Source organism: Nansenia antarctica (genome assembly GCF_963989245.1).
Source record: "Nansenia antarctica genome assembly, chromosome: 8".
In the NCBI taxonomy this organism is placed as follows: domain Eukaryota; kingdom Metazoa; phylum Chordata; class Actinopteri; order Argentiniformes; family Microstomatidae; genus Nansenia; species Nansenia antarctica.
The window spans coordinates 31,400,795-31,413,054 of NC_137678.1; the positions used below are offsets into that span (position 1 = coordinate 31,400,795).

Here is a 12,260-nt window from a genome sequence, read left to right on the forward strand (position 1 = left end):
CATTCTTAGATTCTTAGATTGTTAAATTAGATTCTTAGATTGTTAAATTAGAGTCTTAGATTGTTATGTTAGATTCTTAGATTCTTCATTCTTAGATTCTTAGATTCTTAGATTGTTAAATTAGATTCTTAGATTGTTAAGTTAGATTCTTAGATTGTTAAATTAGATTCTTAGATTGTTAAATTAGATTCTTAGATTGTTAAATTAGATTCTTAGATTGTTAAGTTAGATTCTTAGATTGTTAAGTTAGATTCTTAGATTCTTCATTCTTAGATTGTTAAGTTGGATTCTTAGATTGTTAAATTAGATTATTAGATTGTTAAATTAGATTCTTAGATTCTTAGTCTAACCTGTTTTGATGAAGACAGTGTACATGGATTCTCTTATGTTGACTAGCTACCACATTTGTTTACATAAAGCATTTTCATAACGAGTATACCTTTATGTCTCTGGCTGACTGTCTGATATTAATTGGCATTATCTTCTCAGATTGTATTGTCCTGACTCTGTCTCTACCGTGACACTAGGCTGGGTACCTTTTTCTATTTCATAATAATCGTAGGTTGGTTGTCACTATCGAAAAGTGGATCTCTTTGTTCTTTCGATACCTTATGCTTTCCTCTGTGTTATCAGTGTAATGTTTGATTGACTCCCACTTAAAGGCTAGCTGTTTATTTAAGTGACAAAAGAGGCTGTGAGCTGTCGTTTGTATTATATTTAACTTACTGGAAATACTATTTCTGAGATGGAGACTGATGAGAGTTGTGTTTGGGGTTTTCAGGAACCTTCATTGTACTTTTTCCACTGTTGAATTCTGTACTTTCACATGTGCAACACCCTCGTGTGTTCCCTTTTGTCAAAGTAGATCCTTTCTGCCTTTGTCATATTCCAGATGTTATTGTCTTTGTCCCTATCAGCACTGGCAGTATTACTGTTAGGCCTAGGCTATTTCAACTTAAGTTACATCTCTAGGGGTGCTGATGCAAAGAAAGAAAAACGGTTATGAAGAAAGGGTAACCACACCTTAGCCAGAACAGTGGAACGACATTTTCAATGTTCAATAGAGGAGTGAGAGAACAAGGTGCTTTGTTTTTGTCCTCTTCTTGCAGTGGAAACTAGCTTAATGATTGGGTAATCTGTTACTACCCGGAAACCACTAGAGGGTGGGACTAAGAACAGCTGATAGAGTGACAGCAATTCTTCAGTTCTTGGTCAAATATGGGGTTGGGGGGGGTCAAAACAGGAACTAAAGGAAGCCCTTACTTTGAACAGCAAGTGCCACAAGGGAAGACAAAGCCTCGATTGTTTGTGTTAAAGCCTCGATCCTTTGTGTTTTGGAAACTAGGCTAATTTGTTTCCTGAGACCTGAAGAAAGACTAGTCTTCAAGCATGCTACCCTCCGGCTTACGCCTAATTGTTTTGGCCTACCTCCCCATAGGTATTTGTATTAAATGCTGCTAGCTAGCTTCAATGCTTGTTTGAGCAAGTCTCAGCTGTGTGGAGGACATGGCAGCCATGTCACAGTACTGAGCTACTGAGCACACAAACCTGTGTACCATCACAAGCCTGTGTACAAACCTGTGTACCATCACAAACCTGTGTACCATCACTGGGGCTGGCAGCAAGGAGAGAGTCAGCTGTGACTGTTTGTGACTGACGAGGGTAGGTTTACTGAATGCCACCTACTTAGTTCCATAGGCTACAACTGTGTGTGTGTGTGTGTGTGTGTGTGTGTGTGTGTGTGTACGTGTACGTGTACGTGTACGTGTACGTGTCTGTGTGTAAATAGGTAGCCAGTGCATATACCTAGACAATGCATAGGCCTATGTTTGAGTAGTCCGTGTGTGTGTGTGTGTGTAAATAGGTAGCCAGTGCATATACCTAGACAATGCATAGGCCTATGTTTGAGTAGTCCGTGCGTGTGCGTGTGCGTGTGCGTGTGTGTGTGTGTGTGTGTGTGTGTGTAAATAGGTAGCCAGTGCATATACCTAGACAATGCATAGGCCTATGTTTGAGTAGTCTGTCTGTGTCTGTGTGTGTGTGCATGTGTGTGTGTGTGTGTGTAAATAGGTAGCCAGTGCATATACCTAGACAATGCATAGGCCTATGTCTGAGTAGCCCAGACTGGTGGGTGGGGGTGGAGGGCTGGCCAGCAGTCCCCTGCATGTGTTTTCAGCAGAGCAACACAATCCCCTCTCTGTGCTCCTGATCCCCACGTCTTCCCTATGTAACCAAAACCCCACGGTCACACCAGCCTCAGAGAGGCTCTTCTCATCTGGGCTGACACACCGAGAACCACATGCGTAATTTTCTGCGGCTAAAGAGGACCTGAGAATCTGGAGCGAGCAGCAGGCTCAAAAGGGAATTCATGAAATGAATGTCAGGATGACCTTCGCATGATGTGGCTCTGGAGTAGTAAGCCCCGCCTCAGCCAGCCTCAGCCAGCCAGCGGAATGGTGACCTACCCTTGACATCAGGCAGAGATGCCTCCGTAACCTGTAATAGGGCAGCTCTGTCGTCTGCAAAGTGTCATAAAATGGCCCCCGTAGTAGGTGACATTTACTGAATCGGGGAGGACACCTGCCACTAGCGAAATATAGCAAACACCCTCTTTGACTTGTCATGCAGATCCTGGTGGACAGAGAGAACACACACAACCGTAGAAATGCTTTGAGTTGCATTCATGTACGAAAGGCGCTATATAAATAAAGTTTCACTTCACTTCACAGTGTTGTGTGTTACACGACTTCACTGTAGGCCTAGGTCTTTTTCCTCCCTCTCTCTCTCTCTCTCTCTCTCTCTCTCTCTCTCTCTCTCTCTCTCTCTCTCTCTCTCTCTCTCTCTCTCTCTCTCTCTCTCACCCCACATCAAAGCAGAATGTATTCATCATTAATCCCAGCCATATGAAAAGGAAAAGAAAAAAAGTACAGTGACCAGTAGGGTTGTCACGTTGATTGACTCCATGTTGTGGCCACGTTGTCTTGGTGTCTATAGTAGGGTAAGTCGTATAGCTGAATCAATGAGAGAGACTTCAGAGCTGGTTGAGCACAGAAGGCTATTGTAAATCCATACTATGGCTATATGGTGGTAACACTACAGGCCTATATGGTAACACTACAGGCCTATATGGTAACACTACAGGCCTATATGGTAACACTACAGGCCTATATGGTGGTAACACTACAGGCTTATATGGTGGTTTGAAAGACAGGGAATAGGAATGAGGTTCCCCAAGCTGTTAAACACATGTGAGTCATTCTTGGCAACCCCCAGGTTTTTGAAGATTGAACACCGTTAGCATTTAAGTAATTAGGCACTAAGAAATGTTAGGTTATAATGTTATTACCTCTCAATAAGGGACTGAGCTCAAAGATACAATGTTTCATTTGAAGGCATTTGAAGCTGCACTTCACAAGAACTTAGACGATACTGTCTGTTGAGCACATTGCTTGTTGCAGATTACGATTTTTGCTTACGAAGGACTTTTTGCACATGTTGAGACACATGTTGTGTTCGTCCAATGAAAAGCCATCTGTTCAAAGATGAATACTCATTACATGAGAGCTGATGATATCTCAAATGTTATGTTTTCGTAATGGAAATGTCTACTACGGTACCGGTATGCTCGATAGACCTGAATGCCAATCTGAAAAGCCCCGAAGTTATTGGATAGCTGTTCTCTGAGGCATGTCCGCTAGGGAGTCTTAAGGGAGGCTGTGCTGTGGGACACTGGGACTGCGGTTTCACCTGCTCCGCTGGGCCGAATATCCAATCACAATCACAGAGTCCCCTGCAACAAGGTTTGTCACTCACAATTGGGTGTGAGGAGGCGGGGGGGGGGGATGTAGAGAATGTGTGTGTATGTACGTAAACACATAGAGAGTGTATAAGTGTGTGAGAGAGTGTTTTGGAAGCCACTTTCCATTGTGTACGGGTCTAAAGGGGAGAGGGGAGAGGGGGGTTAGAGGGGGTCCTGGAACACCTCCTCCCCGTTTATTAGACCACTCAACCCCCTCCCAGACCCCCTCCTTACCCATTCCAGTCAGTCAGTCACTGCAGTGGAATACCAATCCTGGGATTTATCTGTCCCTGGGTTTGGCGCCATTGTGCCCCCCCAGTCTGACATCCGGCCTGCATCAGCACGCCTTTGTCTACCGTTACAGGAACCGTGTGACCTCCACCACCTCCTACTGCTGTGTCAGTCCATGTCACACAGAACAGGAGGGTGAACTGCCATCGGGCCTTTTGTTGAAGCCGTGGGCTGAACTAACTAGATTGCCAACGCACCGTAGGGAAGGAGCTAGTGGTTCCGTTTTATGTGTTCTCTCTCTCTGAGAGACAGTCAGGGAACAAGGGCTGGTGTTTTAATCAATGCTATATAGACCTACAGGAAAGCGCTGGTTAGTTACAGTGACGGTGATGGTGATATGTCGAGTGTTCAGTTGTTGTCCTTAAAAACACCCCGAAACCTAGTTTCACCTAAATGTTTGGAAAATGCTTGTCTTTGTAAAATCACGTTGATGGAAAATGTTCTTGTTTACAGTTTTTAAAAGGAAGGGGGCCCCCAGACCGGAGTCACTTTGTCAGGGTATTGGTTGCAGGGCGCCTTTGACAGTGGGAGGCGTGAGGCCCAGGGTAATCCCATAGTGCCAACAGACTACCTGCACGCATGGCTGATTTCTCTCCCTGAAAAACAGATGGACTCACAAGTTCCCTCTTTGTCTGATGATGTTTGGGGGCTGCCACCGTCACCGCTGCTTGTGTGCCTCGCTGGGGCTGTTCCAACCTCTCTGAAATACCAGCCTGGCATGTTAGAGAGAGGCATGTTTTGTTGACGTTGGCTTCACTGTTTTAGAAGAATCGGTCAGCCTTATTCCCACACCAATTTTACTCTGAGAGAATCAGCTGTTTTGGAAATAAGGCGGAATAAGAGAGTCTATATCCTGTGTGTGTCTGTGTTAATCAGTCCTGTCCATACCCCATACCTAACCTGACTATATCTGGTTATAAATACGTCTCTCTGCGGTACTCTCTATACATCACCCTGACAGAAAGCAGCCCTGTGTGTGTGTGTGTGTGTGTGTGTGTGTGTGTGTGAGATGATTAATCTGTCTCACTCTCCCCACTCAAACAAAGACTGCCACTACAGCCATTTGCCTTTCCACATGATCTGAGAAGCTTGAAACCCAGCCCACGACAACGGGCGACCAAACACGTCTCGTCTGTTTTGAAATGTCCCTTTTATTCTTACACTAGGCCTGCGCTCATTAAGCAATTGCCCAGGCAGTCTGTATTGTTTCCCCTCTGTCCCCATTCAGGGTAACCGCAGTAAGCGTTACTTGGTCAGTGATGCCTGGTTTGGTTTATAGTTGGGATCCCAATGCACAATGTCGCTGTAAATAGACTGTTGATCTAGTGAAGGGGAGAGAGGAGGAGCTCAGGGAGTCATTATTATTGCAGTGGGTGGGATTTCACACCAGAGAGGAGACAAAGAGCAGAGCCCTGGAAGCTCCTCTATCTAACTGTACTGTACCTAGCTGTAGCTCTCTCACAGATCTAGCTAACTCTCTCACAGATCTAGCTAGCTCTCTCACAGATCTAGCTATCTCTCTCACAGATCTAGCTAGCTCTCTCACAGATCTAGCTAGCTCTCTGGGAACAGGCTACCACACTACAGGCTCCCCTATGCATATATCCCCATGTTTTTTTTTAATGTAGCCTAAATATAGGCTAGGCTAACGCAACATTGTCAGTGCGTGATGGAGGAGACTGCATATGATATGTGTGTTAGCGTTAGCGTGCTAGCTGGGATAATCCGTCTTCCGTGTCTTTGTGCCAGCCTCTGTTTAGGGTAGAGACCCAGACCCACAGAGACGCACCCAGCCTGGGGGCACGCACAGTACCCTCCTGCCCGCCTGCCGTGTGCCCTCCTGAACACTGGCGGACTAAGGGGGGGGGCAGGGGGGGCGACCACCCCTCCTGGTGCCCCCACGGTTGAAAAACGTCTCTTAAGTGCCCTTTCGAGTGGCAAAAATGAGAGGATGTGCCCTATTGGTGCCCCTCCAATGGTCTAAACTTGACCATGTGCCCCCCCCACAGTTGAAAAACGTCGCACTAAAGTGCTCTTTTGAGTGGTGAAATTAGAGGATGTGCCCTATTGGCTGCCCTTCCAATGGTCTAAACTTGACCATGTGCACTGATGGGGGTCCCATGTTGTGCCCTTAAAAAAAAGGTGCCCTTTTTTTCTTTTCGCCCCCCCTGCCCTTCAAACAGCCTGATTCCGCCAGTGCTTCTGAAGAAGGTTTTGAACCCTGCTGCTGCCTAAACACCCCAGCACTGGGGCTAGCTAGGACGGCGAAAGGCTACTACTATGGAACAGGCACGTGCCGTGAGCTTTTAGATTGGGTAAGCATAAGATATAGAAATACACGTAATTACACATACACGCTATCAGTGAACGCAGTTTCAAGGAAATGTAATTTTGATGCACTAGAACCCGCTAATAAACGGTAGTGTCACTTTGTGATCAGATTACCAAAAACAAAAAAAAACTGTTGCCAGTTTCGACTATATCAGGGGTGCTCATTGTTCAAAGATCTTTTCAAGTAGCCAACCTGCTGAAATTTACAAGTCCAGTTTCAACATCGCAAACGCGCACACATGCACAACACAGACACACACCGTTTCCATCCTCCAGAGTAAACTCACAACACACTTTCTTTTCACACTTTGTCACACAGGCACTTGACATCACATCACAAACCCTCCCTCTCAAAGTACTCAAACCATATAAACAAGCACAGATCGCCACCAGCCTCGCGAATCATATACATCATATAAACCGCTCATACCAGGCTTGCTGTAGCCGCTGGCGACTCTCCCTTTCTGTGTGTGAACATCGGTGAGCGGGCGGCCGGGCGGCCTTTAGCCAGTAGTTGTGTTTTTCCAGTCCAGTCCAGTCTACGAAATCCCTTTAGGTCGCTGACAGTAATGTCCATGTTCACAAAATCAAGCAAGTTATCCTTATTGATTATTATTATTTAGATCGTTTGAGCTAGCTGGCATAAGCTATTCTGCCGAGCGAGAGGTGAAATGTTAAGTGAACTTGAAAGTGATAAGAGCCAATCAGTAGCTCTTATCGGAATGAAAGACCTACTCTGATTGGCTGTAAGCATGCTTACCCTGGTCACATTAAACAGGGGGCTGAGGCATCGGAAAAAAATAAAAAAGACATTTTCACGCATTCGAATGTACGCGAGGGAAAGCAGAGAGAGGAGTGCTTATAGCAATGCAGAGTAGGGAGTGCTTTACTCCTACAGGTGGCGCTAAAAATGCAACGTCAAAATGAATGACTCCTGCTGCCCTGGGACCTAAAATACGACTCTTTTAATGAAAACAAACAAACGATTACATGCACTTTTATTTTAATATTTTCACGCTCCTTTTTTCTTTTTTCGTTGGGTAAGCACTGCTTACCCTGCTTATATGGACGGCACGTCCCTGCTATGGAACGCCGTAGCTCTTTCCCCCCGTCGTATGCTGCTGGGTTGTAGGCCTAGGCTAGTTAATTGATAACTACTAGGCTAATAATAATAAGTTAATAACTCTGACTATAACCTGTCTCTCTTCCCTACACATGACCCAAAGATATCAAGCGAGCCTAAAATATGATATTAATCAAGTGAACGATTTCATGCAGATTATATTTCTTCGTACCGAAACGGAATGAAATGTCCGCCAAGCCGAGTCGCTCTACCTGCCTCTGTGCGCCGGTGCAGTCTTCTCCCAACAGGAAAGGCATTTCCATTCGGATTTCAATGCCTCAAGCCCGGAGGTGACGGGGGGGGGGGGGGGGGTGGGGGGGGGAGGTGTCACAGCTCCATTGATATGTAAAGCGTATGGAGGTTCTCTCTCTCTCTCTCTCTCTCTTTTGCTCGTGCTCGCACTTGCCACTCGTTCCATATTCACAACGCAGCCTTGAGAACAGGCCAGGAGCCAGGGAACCGTTGGAAGAACGAACGAGGGGCCCACCGAACAATGGAGGGAAAAAGTCTCACTCCTCTCTCTCACTAGATAACAACCGACCTTGAAGTCCCCCCGTCCCCCCACAGAACACCAGTCCTCTGATGTCAAGAGAGTCTCGAGAGACTCCCACGTGGACTAGCCCGACATCCAACAGGTGGGGGTTGGGGGGGTGGAGGGCCGGGGGGGCAGACTCTCCCTTTCCCCCGACATCCAACAGGTGGGGGTTGGGGGGGTGGAGGGCCGGGGGGGCAGACTCTCCCTTTCCCCCGACATCCAACAGGTCGGGGTTGGGGGGGTGGAGGGCCGGGGGGGCATACTCTCCCTTTCCCCCCTCCGTTGTTCTTTGGAGACGGATCCAAATGTGTGACCCCCCCCCTCCAAAGAACAATCTGCAACCGTTAAATCTCCTGCCTTGGTTCGAAGCATTCCACTGCTGCTAATATCCTACGTCTCGCACGCATCGGCTAGGAAAAGCAGTCGGTTAAGGTAGATTAGCTTAGCGTCGGAGGGCCTTATGCCTCGTAGCAACTAGGCCTACATTGTCATTATCATTTATAGGTGATGTGTCGACTTCTACTGGTTCTGCTCTCTGGAGAAGATGAAGAGGACGACTACTTTTCATAGGTTTAAATTGAGCGCAATGGAATGAGGCCAATAAGGCCATGTCCTTCACATTAGCCACGCTCAACCTGAATTGGGAGAGTTATGGCTAAGGCCCTTAGCCCGTAAGGGTAGAGTTATGGCTAAGGGTAGAGTTACGGCTAAGGGTAGAGTTATGGCTAAGGGTAGAGTTATAGACCCTCACTGCGGTTGCTGAGCTCAGAGGAGTGGTCAAGGCTTCGTGAGACTCTGGCCTGAATGGAAGCATAGATAACATTGATGTCCCTGAACTTCCAGAGAACTCTGCAGACTTGGCTCAGATGCAGCCTCGGTGTGGGAGCCTGGCCTGGGAGTGTTCCTGTTTTTTAGTTTGTAATTAAGAGTAGAGGTCACTAGAGAGTGTGTGTGTGTGTGTCTGTGTGTGTGTCTGTGTCTGTGTGTGTGTGTCTCTGTGTGGAGCAGTGGTGGGACAGAGAGTGTGTGTGTGTGAGTGTGTGTGTGTGTGTGTGTGTGTGTGTGTGTGTGTGTGTGTGTGTGTGTGTGTCTGTGTGGAGGGACAGGGTGTGTGTGTGTGTGTGTGTGTCTGTGTGGAGCAGTGGTGGGTCAGGGAGTGTGTGTGTGTGTGTGTGTGTGTGTAGAGCAGTGGGGGGACAGGGAGTTTGTGTGTGTGTGTGTGTGTGTGTGTGTGTAGAGCAGTGGGGGGACAGGGAGTGTGTGTCTCTGTGTGGAGCAGTGGTGGGTCAGGGAGTGTGTGTGTGTGTGTGTGTGTGTGGAGAGCAGTGGTAGGACAGGGAGTGTTGTGTGTCCGCGGGCAGGAAAGGGAAGTGAGACAAGATGGTGAGGAGGTTTGCGGCCGTCCTGCCGTCCTAGCGCTCCACCTGCATTCACTTATCAGAGCAGGCCAGGGCCCCGGAACAGGACAGGCAGGGAGGGAGGGAGGGAGGGAGGCAAGGAGGGAGGGAGGGAGGGAGGGAGGCAGGGAGGCAGGCAGGCAGGGGGGGAGGAGGGAGGGAGGCAGGCAGGCAGGGGTTGGCCAGGTGGTGCCGGGTGTGCTATTGTGTGAGAACAACATTGGTTATTTAGCAGTAATCCTGTTTTTAATGTTTGTGTGACACTGTGGAGGCCATGATGGCAGGAGCATACAAGGGTGGACTAAGTGTAAACAGGGCAAATCAGAGGACAATAGAGTGAACGGCAGATCCTAATCCAGCATGTTAACAGAGGCTGAACACACACTGTGTAAGTAAGGCGCTGACAGGTACGGCTCCACCCCTCCCTTTACCAGCATGCACTGGGAGCCCTGTGGCGGCTGTGGCTCAGGAGGTAGAGCCAGCGTCTGATGATCGCACGGTCGGCGGTTCGATCCTCCTGTCCATGCGTCGAGGTGTCCTTGGGCAAGACACTGAAGCCCAAATTGATCCCAATGAGCGGGCCGGCGCCTTGCGTGGTAGCTTGCTGAGTGAATGTGAATGTGAATGGGTGAACGAGAGGCCATTGTAAAGCGCTTTGGATAAAGACGCTAAAAAGACTATGACACGCTAGGCAGCAATGAGGGAACCTCTGTGCTAGGCTACCACTCAAAGCAGGATCATTGAGTCAAATAAACATCTAAACTTGTACTCAAACATCTCCAGATTTTTCACCTTTGATGAAGAAGAAGTCACAAACAGACTTAGACGTTGCATCTTTGCTTTGTGACTCTCACAGTGACGTCGTCAACCCTTCTCTGTCTTTGTTTATCAGTAGATAACCAATGCACAGATGGGGCTTGGCCCCAAATGCGTCGTGCGAGTGTGGCGCAGAGGACCAAACCGCAGACCATGTTATCCTGGATTGCCCGGTGTACCACCCACCCAACGGGATGCATGGTCTGTCGGTATTAGATGACGAGACGATGACGTGGCTTCTGGAGGGGTGTCCAGAAATATAGCCCGGGTGAGCCCCACAACCAGGTCTCGGGGTGGTAAAAGGGTAGCCCCTCGGTCCCGAGCCTGGTGGAGTGGAGAGGAAACAACAACCCATACACCGAAGAAGAAGAAGTAGATAATAATAGATAATTGCCTGTAAATGCTGATGAAAGTAGGTTGGGATGCTGCTGGGTGGAACAGCCCCACCCGTGGCTACCACCCTTGGCTAACGGGGCCTGTGTACTATATTGGCGCTTTTCCATTGACCGGCCCGGCACGGCTTGGCACGGCTCGCTTCGGCACGCTTTTGAACAGTTCTGGGTTTCCACTATACACAACAGACCAGGAACGAGTAGGAGGAGCAGGAGATAGTAGGCGGAGTTACGCGTCATAACAGTGTCATAAGATTCCCCCCGCTATACAGATCAGCAGGGGGAAATGCGATAAGAATATTGTCAAAATGCAGCACTATCGTGCACAGATCAGCCTTACAACATGTAATGTTAAGTGCCTGTAACTTGCCGCTTTCAGTTCTAGTAGACTAGTTTAGATCTCGCAACCAGGGAAATGCCGACACAATTCTATTTTTATTTCTCCTGACACGTTGAGCACTGTGCTTTTTTTGTTGGTGAACTACCATAATAAGCCTACAACTGTTCAAAAAGTGCAACTTCTCTGCTTTCAGAAATTCTTTGAATTCTTTAGATTGGGCATATAGTTCATGAATTACGATAGTTTGAATCCGCTGTAGACAGCTCCGGTTTCGGAGCAAGACTATCGGCATTAGTCAATACATGCTCACATCAAGTCATCCGCTCACTGCTGTCCATCAAAAATGGCACATCCATCAATAATATTACATAATAACAACTGCTCTGATTAGATTGCTTAGATTGTTTAATACATCAACGGGGGGAAAAGCGAGATGAACTCGCGAGTATCATGCCTCATTGAACGGAAAGTCCTATCTATCCCATTCAAAGTGTTTTAGCCATCCCCCTTTCCACTGGTAATAAGGAATTGGCAATAATAGATCGATATAAATAGATCAACATAATGCAGCACTATCATGCACAGATCAGCCTTAAAACATGTAACGTTAGATATATAACGGTGCGACGTATTTCTACGGAAAGGCTGACTGACGCGGGGCTCATTCAATCTCTGCGTTCGTTATAGATACGCTTGCAGCAGCGGGTGAACTCCCGGTTCATTGAGTTTACGGTTAAAAGCATAACTTCTCGGGGTGTCAGAGCGGTGGTAAGGAGTATTGTGATTGTACCACCTCCATAGCCGGTGTTATTCACGGGCAAAGACGGTGCCCTTTGCGGGTTAATAACTGTGATTTACCGTGGGTTAGGATAACAATTCAAACGTGTCCGGATAGGGGAGAGGACAGGGAATCCAAAACCATTTGAATGGTGTCGATCCTACACTCCTAAGGATCACGGACCGGCTGCTTTTCTCCCTCGCCTCCTCTGGGGGTGAGGGTTGCCGCGCTACGCTGGCAGCCTGTGTTCCCAGACCCTGGTGTGGTGTAGCGGAGGTCACACAGTAATCCTGCTTGGCACAGAGCGACGCTCTCTTTCTCTCACTCTCTCTCTACCCATCTCTCTCTCTCTCTCCCTCCCCTCCTCTCTCTCTGTCTCTCTCTCTCTGTCTTTCTCTCTCTCTCTGTCTCTCTCTCTCTCTCTGTGTCTGTCTCTCTCTCCCTCCCTCCCCCCATCT

General features: G+C 47.7%; 1 protein-coding gene across 2 annotated transcripts in view; it reads left to right on the plus strand.

The window, feature by feature from the left end:
* The window catches only part of ube2h (ubiquitin-conjugating enzyme E2H), a gene marked incomplete at its 3' end in the record, with an annotated part of 44,620 nt that overhangs the window by 1,048 nt on the left and 31,312 nt on the right, over positions 1 to 12,260 (plus strand). The window lies entirely within an intron of this gene.